At 38.2% G+C, this 16,509-nt stretch overlaps 1 long non-coding RNA gene across 1 annotated transcript in view; it reads right to left on the bottom strand.

The window, feature by feature from the left end:
* Positions 1–1,159: 1,159 nt before the first annotated feature.
* The window catches only part of LOC139029906 (uncharacterized), a 28,157-nt gene continuing 12,807 nt past the window's right edge, over positions 1,160–16,509 (bottom strand). The window contains exons 2-3 of the long non-coding RNA XR_011482193.1: positions 9,982–10,209; positions 1,160–2,203 (exon numbers count right to left, since the gene is read on the bottom strand). This is a non-coding gene — a long non-coding RNA (uncharacterized lncRNA). The remainder of the gene's footprint in view (positions 2,204–9,981; positions 10,210–16,509) is intronic.

Here is a 16,509-nt window from a genome sequence, read left to right on the forward strand (position 1 = left end):
GAGCAATCAAATGACAAAACAGAAGGTCTGTTGCCTGCATAAAGCATGTGGACAAGGATCAGAACTCAAGGAAGAAACCTAAGTCTTCCTTTCAAGCAAAAAGTAGGCCGTTAACTTAGGTATTTAAATTGGTGCATGAACCCCACAGGGCAGAAAAAAAATCCAATGTACTCCAGAACCAAATTACAAGGTAGAAAAAGTTCAATTCACATAAATACATGGATTAACTGATCTGAGAATTGGGTTCAATTGTCACCTTTGGGAAAATCAAATCTGTCATATTAATAACAAGAGTATTAAGATGATCCTCCTATTCAAATGCTAATCACAATAAGGGCTTTTCTACATGTTATCGAGCAAAATAAAACATTTTTCAAATATAAAGATTCGGCAAACTTCGTAATACCTCGAGAGCCTTATTAAAAGTGTTCACACATTTAAATAAAATTAAATTCTAGCCTAATCACCTCAGGCAGATATCTTTCCCAGTGAGGTGGCTTTCCCCCAGGGTCCCATCTGAACAGCCACGCACGGGGGATTTCACAGTCATTTATCTCTCACAGCATTACAGATATTGAGTTCAGATTATTCATGTTGCAAAACGGGTGGTTTAATGATCTGGAGGCCATGTCCACACTCCTAACACCTAATCACTTTGGCCGTGTAACAGCACTGAAGAGTGCTGATATTAAAGGAAAAAAGACACTTCCTAGAATAAGACTTATTTCTGAACAAGGCTGCCAAGCCTTTTTCCCTAAGCAGAATTGTCAATTTATATTCAGAATACTACAGCCCAGATTCGTCAGGTAGTTTGAAAATAAATGACAACCTCATTAGGCAAAGAAGCTTACAGTCCTGTGCCCTCCACACTCACAGCAACAAAGCCAGAGTCTCAATTCCAGACTCTGAGTCCCTTAAAGATTGTGTTCAACTATCCAGTCTAATGATGAGAATCATGAGGTGCTCAGTAAAGTCCTGTGGATTTATTATCATCATTATGGAAAGTGTATTTGTTAGGACGGGGAATACCCAGCTACAGAAACTAGCAACTTCCAAGCTCTGCAGTGTAACACATTGCAGGCACATTCCCACTCTTAGTGTTGCAGAAACCAGTACTCGAGAAACCAAGCACCAGACTCGGAGAGTTGGCGAGCTCAGGTTTATTACGCTGGCGGGCCCAGAGGAGTTAACACTCCCAGCTCTGAGGGCTGAACAAAGGGGTTACAGAGTTTTTATAGACAGGCTACAGTGGGCAACACTAGCTGTTAACAGGCTGGTTTAAACTAAGGGGTTTCATGCACGCGGGAACAGCAATCAAGAAAGGGCTGGGGATGCCTGACCTTTACACGGACAGGCATGATTAAGCAGGTTTGCAGGAGCTGGGCAATTGCAAAGAGCAGGACAAGGGTGAGTGAGATAAGCTCCAGTTCCTAGTATTGTAAGCCCCCACTTTCTGAGGCTGTGTGACCTACGTGATCCAGATTTTACAAGGAGCAAGCTGAGTTACAGAGGCAGAACGAGCAGGAGGCTATGTAAAATTTTAACTTTTCCTGTTCAGTACACAATCCACTTGGCTTTTCATCAGGCAGAATTCCAGTTCTTTCCATCTTGTGGCACCACCATATTTGAGGTCTTCTCTTAGTCCTTCACTGAAGTATTTACATTCACTCAGCCAACTAATAAAAAGAGTATGCATTGATACTATCTTGGGACAAGAGAAAACAGATTGATGGGTAGGTCTCTCCTATAATACATAGACTGATTGATTGTGTTTTAGTTAAAAGGGGAGATTGCATAGGAGAACATAGGGATAATGGTAGAATACGTGACAAAATTCCCAAAGGAAATCATAGTTTCAACAAGGACAATTCGAAAGTAAAAGGTTTCGCCCCATCCATCCAGTCTCCATCATCCATTGACTTCCACATTGTGCACCTAGTCTGTTTCATATCCTCAGAGCTAGAGTTGAGCCTCAGCATCCCCTTCTTCTTGTCCAAGAGCATCTAGGTTACTGGACAGGTGTGTGTGGAAGGGGAAACAATAAACAGAGGAATGCATTATGGTGGAAGCAAGAGCATAAAAAAGTGCAACTTCTTTTAGATTCTTCTTCATTTCTGTTTTAGTCTCAGAAAGTCTTTTGTGACAACAGTTTGCCTTTGAATTTTTATCTCTTGGTCTCGCACAAGAAGTATATATTGTGGATCTGCCCAAGAGCAAATAAAAGAAGGAAGAACGCTTAAAATACATTGAATTAAAAAAATTAAACCTAAGTGCTTAGTCTGTAGCAAAAACAATCCAGTCATCATCATCATTTTCACGAGAATTTATCCTAAAGAAATCATTCAGTGGAAGCAGAATGTTATATAAATCAAAATGCTTATTGCAGAATCAGCTACAATAGTTAAAAAAATTAGAAATAGCCAAACTGTCCAATAATAACCTTACATTTACTGATGGGGTGTGACAGAATTATTAAAACTACACTAGGTTGGAAGATGGAAATATTTATGTCACTATTTTAGTACAAGTAGACAGGGAGCTGTTTCTTTCACATAGACTATATATAATACACATAGCCAATGAAAGTAATTGCTTTATTGGGGTGGTGAAGTGACAGGTAATTTTTAAAAGTCAAACATTATCTTTAATATTGCTACATCAACTTCTCAGTAATTAAAAGTTATACCATCTGCATGTGGGAGGCAAAACATACAATTTATGCATTCTGAAAAAACTGTCACTTAACAAACTCACTAGCATTTGTTATCTAGAAGGTTTTATGTTGGTTTGGTTGCATGCTCTTCCCCTCACAACTGTATTATTTTCCTTTTCACATGTTGTGATTGTTCAGTCGCTAAGTTGTATCCCATTCTTTGTGACCCCATGAACTGCTGTACACCAGGCTCTTTTGTCCTCCACGATATCCCATTGTTTGCTCAAATTCATGTCCATTGAGTCAGTGATGCCATCCAACCATCTCATCTTCTGTCATCCTCTTCTCCTCCTGCCCTCAACCTTTCCCAGCATCGGGGTCTTTTCCAGTGAATTGGTGCTTCGCATCAGATGGCCAAAGTGTTCGAACTTCAGCATCGGTCCTTGCAGTGAATATTCAGGGTTGACTTCCTTTAGGATTTACTAGCTTGATCTCTTTGCAGTCCAAGGGCCTCTCAAGTGTCTTCTCCAGCACAGTTTGAATGTATCAGTCCTTCTTTGCTCAGTCTTCTTTATGGTTCAACTCTCACATCTGTACTTGACCACTGGAAAAACCATAGCCTTGACTATACAAACCTTTGTTGGCAAAATGATGTCTCTGCTTCTTAATATGCTGTCTAGGTTTGTCATAGCTTTCCTTACAAGGAGTAAGCATTTTTTAATTTCATGGCTGCAGTCACTGTCTGCAGTGATGTGAGAGTCCAAGAAAATAAAATCTGTCACTGCTCCGACTTTCTTCCTTACTATTTGCCATGAAATTGTTCTATTTTTTACAAGCTCCTCTCCCAAACCCTAGCTTTCCCTTACTCTCTTCCAGCATATTATCTCCAGAATTATAAGATTCCCTTTGCCCCTCAGAAAGCTGGATTTCTGGGTTGTAGAAACATCTCATGGGCACATCTGTTCCCAGTGGTCATGATTTCAGTCTCCTCCCTAAAATTCAGAAAGTCTCTAAACTCAGGAGCACAAGCAATTGTGACTTGTTCTGAGACATATTTAAGGCAGGAAATACACAGTAGTTTGAAGACAATGATAAATATCCTCTAGGGCTAAAAATTAAATAAGGTAAAATATGTAAGTAAACTCTTAAATTAGGAGTACTAGCTCTGGAGTACATTGCTTCAGCTCAAATTTAGATTCTTCTTCTTATAGTGATCTTGGACAATTTATTATATATTTATGTATAAGCATAGCTGGAAAATAAATGAGTTGAAGCCATTGTGTATTTACCTAAGTTTTAAAAATTTATTTTTGATGAATTTTATTAAAATTTATTTTGATTTACAAATTACATTGCAGAGTGGATCTCTGTTAAAAAACATTTCTGTGCCTCGGCTATTTCATCATGTGAAAAAAAAGCAGAAGAAGAGTAGGATGAAAAGGAGCTGTGACCATACAGAGGTGGGATAAAGATTAAGTGAGATAAAGAATGTACTTGCTTAGAACTGTACTTGGCATCTATGTATATTCAAACATGTTAGCTATTTTGTTCAGTAATAGTTATGAGAATGGAAAAGATTGTGTTTTCATACATGAAAGTGAAAGTTTCTCAGTCATGTCCAACTCTTTGCAACCCAATGGACTATACAGTCCATGGAAATCCCCAGGCCAGAATATTGGAGTGGGTAGCATTTCCCTTCTCCAGGGGATCTTCCCAACCCAGGGATCGAACCCAGGTCTCCCACATTGCAGGCAGATTCTTCACCAGGTAAGCCACAAGGGAAGCTCATTTGTTTTCATATATGCCTAGGTGAATTAAGTAGAACCGATTTTGAGTAAATAACAGTAAATAACATAAAGAGGCTCCTCTATTCAATTACAAATATTACTGAACACCTATGATGTATACAGCATTCTGTTTGGCACCGGACATAAGACTGAATTATGTGGGGAAACTTATTCTTACAGATATTTTGAATAGCTATCAAGGTTTCTTTTTTTTCACTGTCTCTCAATAGAATCTACAGCGATGCTTTGAACAGGTTCTGTGCTCAGTGTAAGTGTGCTTAGAGGATTTTGGCAGATGTGTATATGGAGAAGAAGTTGGTAAACAGTTTCTGATATTAAAATATTTCTGGTATTAGAATGGCTTTAGAATTGCATAGAGCAAAGTCATGATTTTATGCATATATTATGCATATTTATTTAAGCAGATTATGACTAATGCATCTAGGGTATTGTTGTCCACTATCTACCGAACTCAGACTTCTTCCCTTAGCCTGAATTCAGATGTTTCTGGACATGAAGTAGCTGAATTAGCTGAATTAGCATGAAGTAGACTATTGAATTAGCATGAAGTAGACTACTAGTCAGAATTGCCCTGTGAGGACCACCAACCATGCCTGGATCACTATCTAAAGAATTGCAATAGGTCTGAGAGACCAGATGTGGAAAAACAGAAGAGCAGGGAATAGGATACTTTCCTGCAGCTTTCTCAGAATGCACAGGGCTTAGTGGATAATCATAGTAGAGTCCTTCAACTCTCAATCATCTTTACTACAGAAAACCCAACATCCTGTTTCCTTTCTTCCTTCCTTTCCTGCCAGTGGCTCAGCTAGTAAAGAATCAGCCTGCAATGAGGGAGACCTGGATTCGATCTCTGGGTTGGGAAGATCCCCTGGAGGGGGGAATGGCAACCCACTCCAGTATTCTTGACTGGAGAATTTCACGGACAGAGGAGTCTGGAGGCTATAGTCTGGGGTGTTGCAGAGTCGGACATGACTGAACACCTAATAGTTTCACTTTACTTTCACTACCATCAGCCTTTTAAGTTCCTCCATACAGCAGTCAATTCTCTTTTATAATAACTCTCTATCCTTTCAATGATCTCTACTACCTCCAGGAGATGAAAACTGATTTAATACACCTTGAAAAATCTTGCTTTTCAGAGACTCAATATTTTTCATTCAAAGGCTCAGTCTTTCAGCTTCATGTTCTTTTCCATCGGTGATGGAAAAATGGAAAAATAAACAAAAGGCTAGGTAGGTATCTTTGGGTATCTACCATAAGGATCAAGCAGGGGCTAGTCGTTTATAGATGTTATCTAGAATAATCCTCACAAAACTGAATCAGCTGTTATTCTCCTTATGTGCAGATAACAGGTCAGAGTTTCAGAGAGATTAAGTGATTGCCCAAGCAATTCTGAATGAAACCAACCATTCAAGCTTTCAACCAAATTGTATCAAACCCAACAGTATTTTGTTTACATTAAACCTACCTCAGACCCTTTGTTCCTCATGAGAAGATGAAACTGCCAATCTTGGGTACGGCAGATTCAATTCTCTTAAAGAAAGGCTATAAAATTTTATTGTGAGAACTTTGCTAGGGAATCAGCAAATATTTTATAGGGGAAAAAAAGGTTTGAGATGTGTATGTGTATAGGCATGTGCTAAATCTGAGGTCCCTATAAATTACTGTCCCTCTTATACTATAAATAATTTGAAAATATTTGTGTACTTTTTAAAATAGATTTTAAGAGATTTTTATTGCTTTTCTATCCTTAGGAATTGAGAGAAAGAAAATGGTCTCTACAGTGTTGACTTCTTTAGTAATCCTCCAAAGAAACATAAAATGTGACCTATACTTCCTTAGCCAAAACTAAATATAAAATCTGCCACCCTGAGCTGAGTAGTCCTTATGCTAACTCTTGGAAAGGAATAGCCCATTTCCTCTCGATTCCATCTGGATCTTTCTATTCAGCTGAGATTAATGGATTCCTATAATGAGTCACCCTGTCAGTGTCTTGTTATTTAGCAGTAGAGTTAAAAAAAATCCTTCCACTTCTTCTTATAACAATTAAATTCCTTAACTGGAAAATACATTGAAGAGGAAGATATAAAGTTATGAAAATTAGAAGATTTTTCTCTTCCAGTTTAACAGTAGAGATATTTGATGAGGTGTGATTCCAAAATGGCCACATTTTAATGGGTTCAGATACAACTGAGTGTCTATGAATTGAACTTGGTGTTTAGTACAGCAGTTTAGTAAGATATTATGACCTTTCCTTTACATATTTGGCTAATGCATCACATATGTGATTAATGTTTGTGAGTTGTGTATACAGGGATGTGTGTTTGTCAACTCTTTCTATTTTCTTTTTTGAAACACAATGGGTGATGACAATTAAAATATTATTTATGGACTACAAGAAATTAGAGCCCCTAAAATACAGGGATCCCAAATTTATGCCCTATTTTTTTTAATGTTTCTAACTGACTCTCTGAAGAATTAGACTCAAGATGAAAGAAAAGGAGGACTAGGACTTCTCTGAGTGCCTATGATTCACAGGAACAGATCTTTTATGTTGACTGTAATAATGTCATTTCATGTGATGACCAGAGAGAAAGGAAAAAGAGGCAAGAAGCGCCACAAGCAACATTTCAGGATAGGTGTGTTGGTGAGTCCAAGCAATGGAATAGAAATAAGAATACCTAGAATGTAATACTCACAGTGAAGCATTAATACAAACTGGAGACAAATCTTCCACAGATAAAAGAAAGTTATATCATTTAAAGCATGTTACCTGGAAAAAAATATCTCAGTGTACAACCCACAAGAATGCATGATACAAAAAGATGGAAGCCCAGCATGTTTTTCTGGAGCAATTTCAAGAATATTCAACACTAAATGTCTCAGCAATTTTAATAAATGTTGCATGTGTGAGGCTAAGATATTCAGAGTCAGTTTTTGGAAAGTTGAATATTTAAAAAATAATGACTTATCTCCAGAGGAAGAATACAGAGAGTTAGTCTGAGATGCTGATATCAGAAGAATGGTTGAATCTTTGCATGTGACACTAGCAAGACTATTTCCAAGGAAAGAGGCGTATTCCCTAAGAAATGAATTAGCTCCAAGGAGGCTAAAACTGATAGTGACATGGAAAAGAGAGCCCATGACAATTGATTCCCACTCTTTTGGAAATGAAGAAAGTTGTTGGGTGTCTAATACTTAAAGGGTCTTCTGTGGTAGAGGGAAGTGTAGTGGAAAAGTGATAATGTTTATGTAAGCCTCATATCAAGCAAAGTGTAATCTTACAGACACAGATTCAGGATATTAAACAATATGATGGTTGTCTTTCCAACCAGAGTTGAATGACCCACTAGTCACATGTGTGATGTGTTATTCATTTTATATATTGTTAAATTCAGTATGCTGATATTTATTTTTAATAATATTTGCATCGTTATCACAAAGAATATTGGTCTGCAGCTTTATTTTCTTGCAGTATCTTTGTCTGGTCTTTTTATCAGGGTAATTCTGGCCTTAAAACATGAGTTAAGAGCTGTTCTCTCTTCTTTTTGGAAGAGTTTTGTAGAATTGGCAGTATCTCTTCCTTATAAATGTTCAGTGGAATTCACCAACGAGTCCAACTGGGAGTAGAATTTTCTGTTTAGTAATATGTTTTTAGTAGAAATCACATTACTGCGGTTGAGATAGAGCTATTATATTTCTTCTTCAATTAGGTTTTCTAGATTGAGTCATTTAAGGAATGTGTCCATTTATTCTAAGTCGTAGAAACCATTGGCATGAAGTTGTTCAAAATATTATTGTATTAACATTTTAATATGTGTAGAATGTGTGCCAATGTCACTTCTCTCAAATCCAATATTGACAATTTTGTATCCTTTCTTTTACTTTTCTGATTAGTCTGGTTAAAGATTTGTCAATTTTGAAAATTTTTTCAAGGACCAGAAAGAAAGAAACATTTGGCTTTAATTGCTTCCTCTATTTTTCTCGGTATTCTAGTATACTGACCTCTGCTCCAATATGTATTCCATCCTTTTTCTTTTTATAACTTACTCTGCACTTTGTTTGCTCTTAATTTCCTAGTTCCTTAAGTTTGAAATTAAGGTCATTGACTTTATACATCTCTCTTTTTCAACAGAGATATTAACACTATAAATTCTCTTCTATTGCTTAAACTTTATATATAAATTATGTGTATATTTATTTATATACATTTTGATATGTTGTACTTTTATTTGCATTTAGGTCAAAATGTTTTCTAATTTCTTACTTGCTCCTTTTCTGACATACCTTATAAAAAGCATGGTATTGAGTTTCCTAATATTTAGATATTTTCTAGAGATCTTTCTATTTCTGAATTCTGATTTAGTTTCTTTGGTCAGAAACCATATTTTGTATGACTTTAATTCTTTTAAATTAATCAGACCTATCTAAAACCAGAATATGCTTTTCCCTAGTAAATACTCCATGTGCATCTGAAAAGAAAGCATGTTCTGCTGTTGTAAGGTGGAGTGTTCTGTAAACTTCAGGTTGGTTGACTGTTGTGATGGCTAATTTTATGCATCAGCTTGACTGGGTAAAGAGATGTCCAGAGAACTGGTGAAGTATTATGTACATCAGGTATATCTATGAGGGTGTTTCTGGAAAACTTTCAAAACCGACAGACTAAAGATGGACTTTTTTTTTTTTTTTTGATGTTAGTTCTAAAAGGTCTTGTAGGTCTTCATAGAACTGTTCAACTTCAGCTTCTTCAGCATTACTGGTTGGGGCATAGGCTTGGATTACCGTGATATTGAATGGTTTGCCTTGGAAACGAACAGAGATCATTCTGTTGTTTTTGAGATTCCATCCAAGTACTGCATTTCGGACTCTTTTGTTGACCATGATGGCTACTCCATTTCTTCTAAGGGATTCCTGCCCACAGTAGTAGATATAATGGTCATCTGAGTTAAATCATCCATTCCAGTCCATTTTAGTTTGCTGATTCCTAGAATGTTGACATTCATTCTTGCCATCTCCTGTTTGACCACTTCCAATTTGCTTTGATCATGGACCTAACAATACAGGTTCCTATGGAACAGTGCTCTTTACAGCATCGGACCTTGCTTCTGTCACCAGTCACATCCACAACTGGGTATTGTTTTTGCTTTGGCTCCATCCCTTCATTCTTTCTGGAGTTATTTCTCCACTGATCTCCAGTAGCATATTTGGCACCCACTGACCTGGGGAGTTCCTCTTTCAGTATCCTATCATTTTACCTTTTTATACTGTTCATGGGGTTCTCAAGGCAAGAATACTGAAGTGGTTTGCCATTCCCTTCTCCAGTGGACCACATTCTGTCAGACCTGTCCACCATGACTTGTCCGTCTTGGGTGGCCCCACACGGCATGGCTTAGTTTCACTGACTTAGACAAGCTGTGGTCCTGTGATCAGATTGTCTACTTTTCTGTGATTATGGTTTTAGTGTGTCTGCCCTCTGATGCCCTCTCGCAGCACCTACCGTCTTACTTGGGTTTCTCTTACCTCGGACGTGGGGTATCTCTTCACGGCTGCTCCAGCAAAGCGCAGCTGCTGCTCCTTACCTTGGACGAGGGGTATCTTCTCACAGCCACCCCTCCTGACCTTGAACATGGAGTAGCTCCTCTCAGCCATCCTGCGCCCCACAGCAGCCTCTCCTTGGAGGTGGGGTTCCTCCTCTTGGCCACCGTCCCTGACCTCGGACGTGGGGAAGCTCCTTTTCATTATAGGGGACTGGAATGCAAAAATAGGAAGTCAGGAAACACCTGGAGTAGCAGGCAAATTTGGCCTTGGAGTACGGAATGAAGCAAGGCAAAGGCTAATAGAGTTCTGCCAAGAGAATGCACTGATCATAGCAAACACCCTCTTCCAAAAACACAAGAAAAGACTCTACACATGGACATCACCAGATGTTCAACACCGAAATCAGACTGATTATATTCTTTGCAGCCAAAGATGGAGAAGCTCTATACAGTCAGCAAAAACAAGACCAGGAGCTGACTGTGGCCCACATCATGAACTCTGTATTGCCAAATTCAGACTTAAACTGAAGAAAGTAGGGAAAACCACTAGACCATTCAGGTATGACCTAAATCAAATCCTTTATGACTATACAGTGGAAGTGAGAAATAGATTAAAGGGACTAGATCTGATAGACAGAGTGCCTGATGAACTATGGATGGAGGTTTGTGACATTGTACAGGAGACAGGGATCAAGACCATCCCCACGGAAAAGAAATGAAAAAGGCAAAATGGTTGTCTGAGAAGGCCTTACTAATAGCTGTGAAAAGAAGAGAAGCAAAAAGCAAAGGACAAAAGGAAAGACATTCCCATTTGAATGCAGAGTTCCAAAGAATAGCCAGGAGAGATAAGAAAGCATTCCTCAGCAATCAATGCAAAGAAATAGAGGAAAACAACAGAATGGGAAAGACTAGAGATCTCTTCAAGAAAATTAGAGATATCAAGGGAAAATGTCAGGCAAAGATGGGTTCAATAAAGGACAGAAATGGTATGGACCTAACAGAAGCAGAAGATATTAAGAAGAGGTGGCAAGAATAAACAAAGAACTGTACAAAAGAGATCTTCACAAGCCAGATAATCACAATGAGGTGATCACTCACCTAGAGCTAGACATCCTGGAATGTGAAGTCAAGTGGGCCTTAGAAAGCATCACTACGAACAAAGCTAGTGGAGGTGATGGAATTCCAGTTGAGCTATTTCAAATCCTGAAAGATGATGCTGTGAAAGTGCTGGACTCAATATGCCAGCAAATTTGGAAAACTTAGCAGTGGCCACAGGACTGGAAAAGGTCAGTTTTCATACCAATCCCTAAGAAAGGCAATCCGAAAGAATGCTCAAACTACTGCACAATTGCACTCATCTCACATGCTAGTAAAGTAATGCTCAAAATTCTCCAAGCCAGGCTTCAGCAATACGTGAATTGTGAACTTCCAGATGTTCAAGCTGATTTTAGAAAATGCAGAGGAACCAGAGATCAAATTGCCAACATCTGCTGTATCATCAAGAAAGCAAGAGAGTTCCAGAAAAAACATCTATTTCTGCTTTATTGACTATGCCAAAGCCTTTGACTGTGTAGATCACAATAAACTGTGGAAAATTCTGAAAGAGATGGGAATACCAGACCACCTGACCTGCTTCTTGAGAAACCTGTATGCAGGTCAGAAAGCAACAGTTAGAACTGGACATGGAACAACAAACTGGTTCCAAATAGGAAAAGGAGTACGTCAAGGCTGTATATTGTCACCCTGCTTATTTAACTGATATGCAGAGTACATCATGAGAAACGCTGGGCTAGAAGAAGCACAAGCTGGAATCAAGATTGCTGGGAGAAATATCAAGAACCTCAGATATGTGGATGACACCACCCTTATGGCAGAAAGGGAAGAAGAACTAAAGAGCCTCTTGATGAAAGTGAAAGAGGAGAGTGAAAAAGTTGGCTTAAAGCTTTACATTCAGAAAACTAAGATCATGGCATCTGGTCCCATCACCTCATGGGAAATAGATGGGGAGACAGTGGAAACAGTGTCAGACTTTATTTTGGGGGGCTCCAAAATCACTGCAGACGGTGACTGCAGCCATGAAATTAAAATACACTTACTCCTTGGAAGGAAAGTTATGACCAACCTAGACAGCATATTAAAAAGCAGAGACATTACTTTGCCAACAAATGTTCATCTGGTCAAGGCTATGGTTTTTCCAGTGGTCATGTATGGATGTGAGAGTTGGACTGTGAAGAAAGCTGAGCACTGAAAAATTGATGCTATTGAACTGTGGTGTTGGAGAAGACTCTTGAGAATCCCTTGGACTGCAAGGAGATCCAACCAGTCCATCCTAAAGGAGATCAGTCCTGGGTGTTCATTGGAAGGACTGATGCTGAAACTGAAACTCTAGTACTTTGGCCACCTCATGCGAAGAGTTGACTCATTGGAAAAGACCCTGATGCTTGGAGGGATGGAGGGCAGGAGGAGAAGGGGACAACAGAGGGTGAGATGGCTGGATGGCATCACCGACTCAATGGGCATGAGTTTGAGTAAACTCCGGGAGCTGGTGATGGACAGGGAGGCCTGGCGTGCTGCGATTCACAGGGTTGCAAAGAGTCGGACATGACTGAGCGACTGAACTGAACTGAAAGATGGACTTCTCGATTCAGATAAGCATCAACCAATCCATTGACAGCCTGAATAGAATAAAAAGTTGAAGAAAGGACAAAGCTGCTCTTTGCTTGAACCAGGACATCCAGCTTCTCCTGTCCTTGGACTTCAGCACTTCTGTTTCTCTGGCCTTTTGACTTCAGAATGGGACTTAGACCATTAGCAACTCCCCTGGTTCTTAAGCCTTTATATTTGGACTGAAACTAGAGTACTGGCTTTCCCAGGCCTCCATCCTGAAGATGGCAGATTATGGGACTTCCAGACTCCATAACTGTGTGAGCCAATCACGCACGGTAAGTCTTTTCTATATATCTACACATATATATTGCTTCTATTTCCATGGATAATTCTAATATAATTGCATTATTGAAATCTTTTATATACATAATGATTTTCTTTTTACTTTTTAAAATCTACTGTTGAAGTAGGAATACTGAAACATTTAAATATAATTGTGGTGTGTCTATTTCCTCTTTCAGTTCTATCATGTTTACACGTTCATTTTGACGCTCTATTTTTTGGAACATAAATGTTTGGGACTGTTACAACCTCTCAATGAATTGATTGATCCTTTTGCCATTATGAAATAACCTCTGTTCCCCCAATAATATTTGTTTGGCTCTTTGGTCAAATTCATGTGATGCTAACACAGCTACTAGAGCTTTCTTCTGGTTAATGTTATTATGATATACCTCATTCTATCCTTTTATTTTCAACTTATTTATGTCATTATATTTAAAGTGTAATGGGTCTTATTCAAACTGATAATCTCTGCATTTTAATTGGGATTTTTCAACCATTCACATTCAACATGATTTTGTTATAATTAAGTTTAGGTCTAACACCTTGAAAAAGTAATTCTTGCATATACTTTATCTACCTTTTGAGTATTTGGAAGATAAATTCAGTTTCCTTTTACTCCATCTTGACCAGATGTGGAAGTTATTTCACTGGATTTTAATTGCATGTTTACATTTCTACCTCATACTTGAAGTCATTAACACATTAAGAGCAGAAAATTCTTTATTAATCTTTCTTGCACTTTTGATATTATTAGAACTTCATAACTAGAATCTAAAAGTGGCTATAATTGTGTAGCAAATAATGGAATGAATACATTAATTTATTAATTTTTAACCTGGGAGGATCCATTCCAAATGAATGCTTTATACTAAAGTTAACTTCTCATTGAAAGACCATAAACATCATCTGGGTTTGAAAGAGTGTTTCTAATCTGTGGTCTCAGACTCTACTTTTAACTTTAGAGCCATACTGGGAGGGTGAGATGGGTAGGGGGAATACTTGGATTTGAATCGATATATTATTAGAAGAGATTTTTTATCAAATGTACCACAGGTATTCCAGTGAGAGTGTTAGGGCATCAGATGTATTTTTCAACAGGATGTAAGAGAGAAAACTAGCATCAGTTATTTGTCTGATTACTTCTTCTCTTGCAGAATAAGATGCTTACTATAAGCTGCATAAATACTGTTGATACTGGAGAGAAAAAAGGAGTATCTGCCATGCACAGTCATTGCACTGGATTCTGAAATACTGGTCTTAGCCTTTCCAAATCCCAAACATGGCACAGTATAGAATCAGATGAGCAACTTGACCTGTCTCAATTAGTCAGGATTTTTAAAACAGTAACATTAATCTGAAAAATACCTTCAAAGATTAAAAAGCAGTTGAATCAAATTAAGTTAAAATGATTATAAATTTCTGAATTCAGGTATTAAAATTAATTGAACTGTATAAATATTAATGCAGTTAACATGCTTTTAATTCTTTTAATTAACAATTTTTTGTGTTCACTGTAGTATAACAAAATATAAGATGCTTGGATTTATTCATTAAGTCTCAAATCAAACTTTGCTATAAATCTGGACTGGTACTGACTAGAAATTTTAAGGGGGATAATGGTACACATTTCATATTTAGAAGAAGTTGTGGAAAAGACATCCTTAAAGAGTGCTTTTTCTAAAAGAAAAAAGAATGTGAATTTCCCTCCTTAAAAACTTGGAGAATTTGAGCAAAAGATGAAAACTGGTTCTTTCTCCATACACTGAAACCACAGGCAAGAGAGAATAGTTGAGCCATCTTAAGAGCTGTAGAGTGAAAAAAATGAGTTCCTAAAAGTAGATAATTCTAGTTTGGTTGTTCAGTTAAAGCAACTGAAGGGAAATGGATGGATGGATGGATAGATAGGTGACAGATAGAGATAGAAGGAAAGAGAGACACACATACACATATTTGAAGCATTATGAATTGGCTAGCATTTGGTTAAATTTTTATAATTCAAGGTATGTGAAAGGCAAAATTGTAATTGGACATCTTTTATCACAAATTACTTAAAAGTAAGATTGAGTTCTGTGAAATATGAAGCCATGTGAACACTTGTTCTGTTGCATCAACTTGCTCAGCTACTGCCACTGCTGCTCTAGCATGTAATTTATTAATAGTAATATTAAGCAATATTCCCTTGATTTCCATAACTGTAGTTTCCCAGGACAGTGTGATTCCATGAATAAGCTAGGATAATGATAGTTGTCATTTGTATTCATCACTTTGGAAGCTGCTCCCAAAATAGAACTACTGGAAATAGTTACCATGTCTGATTTGTGTGTTCAAGATGTTATAATTTTGAGAAATTCTGGCCCTATTATGGTCCACAGTCTGTTGGTCTCCTACCAACAACACTGAAGCTTACCTAAACCAAGGTTTCAAGGGACTCTTCCCAAAGGCTTGAAATCACTCAAAGGTACCCTTCCCAATTTCCCTGGAGTGAAGCTGCTCTGCAAAGCACATTTCCCCAACTAGCCACACACACTGGCAGTATAGTTTACATGCACAGGAACTCTGAACCCCAGAGTTTCCTTCCCTGAGGGATATGTTTCAGGTTTTGCTTTAACCGCATCATGCTGCTCCCTCCTGTTTGAAGGTCCTGGCCTCCCACTGTGGTACACTAGCATGTCACTGAGTAGGAAAGTGACATTCTGAGAGCAGCTCTTGAATGAGGGAGACCTGGGGGACTGTGGTAGGAAGGGCCGTTTACAAATGTCAAAGATGATTATTCCCTAGGACATAAAATCAAGGTCAACAGAGAGCATAAATCGTGTCTTTCTACACTGAGAGTTTTATTGTGCTCCCCACTAGTTACCGCAAATCAAATTTTCATTGGAATCCCATTAGGAGTGTGGCTCACCCTAATTTCTGAGCTTGAGAATAATCAGGGAACAAAATCTTTGTACTCCTTTTGGGCTCAGATGCAAATACAGTAAGCATATGGAAGAGGCATTTCAGTACAATGAGAAAGTCTGTTTCTTTTCAACTGAAAAAACAATGTACAAGAAGACATATTTCTCTCCAAACATTAAGAAACAACTAGGCTGAGTTGCAAAATACCTTCTCTTCTCTTCTCTTTCCAGAACATGAAAAACTGCAGAGATTCCAGGCCTGGAGTCAACCTTTTTCAGGACTCGGCGGGTGGGGTGGGATGGGGGGGGAACCCAGTCTGGGTACATTGTCACTGTAAACTGCCATGGGTGCATGCTACAATGCTTAAACTAAAAAGAGAATGCTTCTGCACCTTTGTCCACTCTTATTGTTATTGGCAAAATACACCCCAAGTTTAAAGGGCCACCTCCAGCCTTCCCTTCATTCTGTTTCCAAATCTTTACAGATTGCATCCAGACACTGTGTATACACACATTTCCTAAACACTGTCAAATGAAGTGGTCAGTTTTCTCAATTAAAAGAAAAAAAAATTTGTATCAGACACATTGTATGCTTGAATCGATAATGTCTGAATCAACAAACGATTTTACAACAGCCCTGGCTTTCTACCTGTGTTTTGTCTCAG

The sequence above is a fragment of the Odocoileus virginianus genome, chromosome 2 (genome assembly GCF_023699985.2).
Source record: "Odocoileus virginianus isolate 20LAN1187 ecotype Illinois chromosome 2, Ovbor_1.2, whole genome shotgun sequence".
Classification (NCBI taxonomy): Eukaryota; Metazoa; Chordata; class Mammalia; order Artiodactyla; family Cervidae; genus Odocoileus; species Odocoileus virginianus.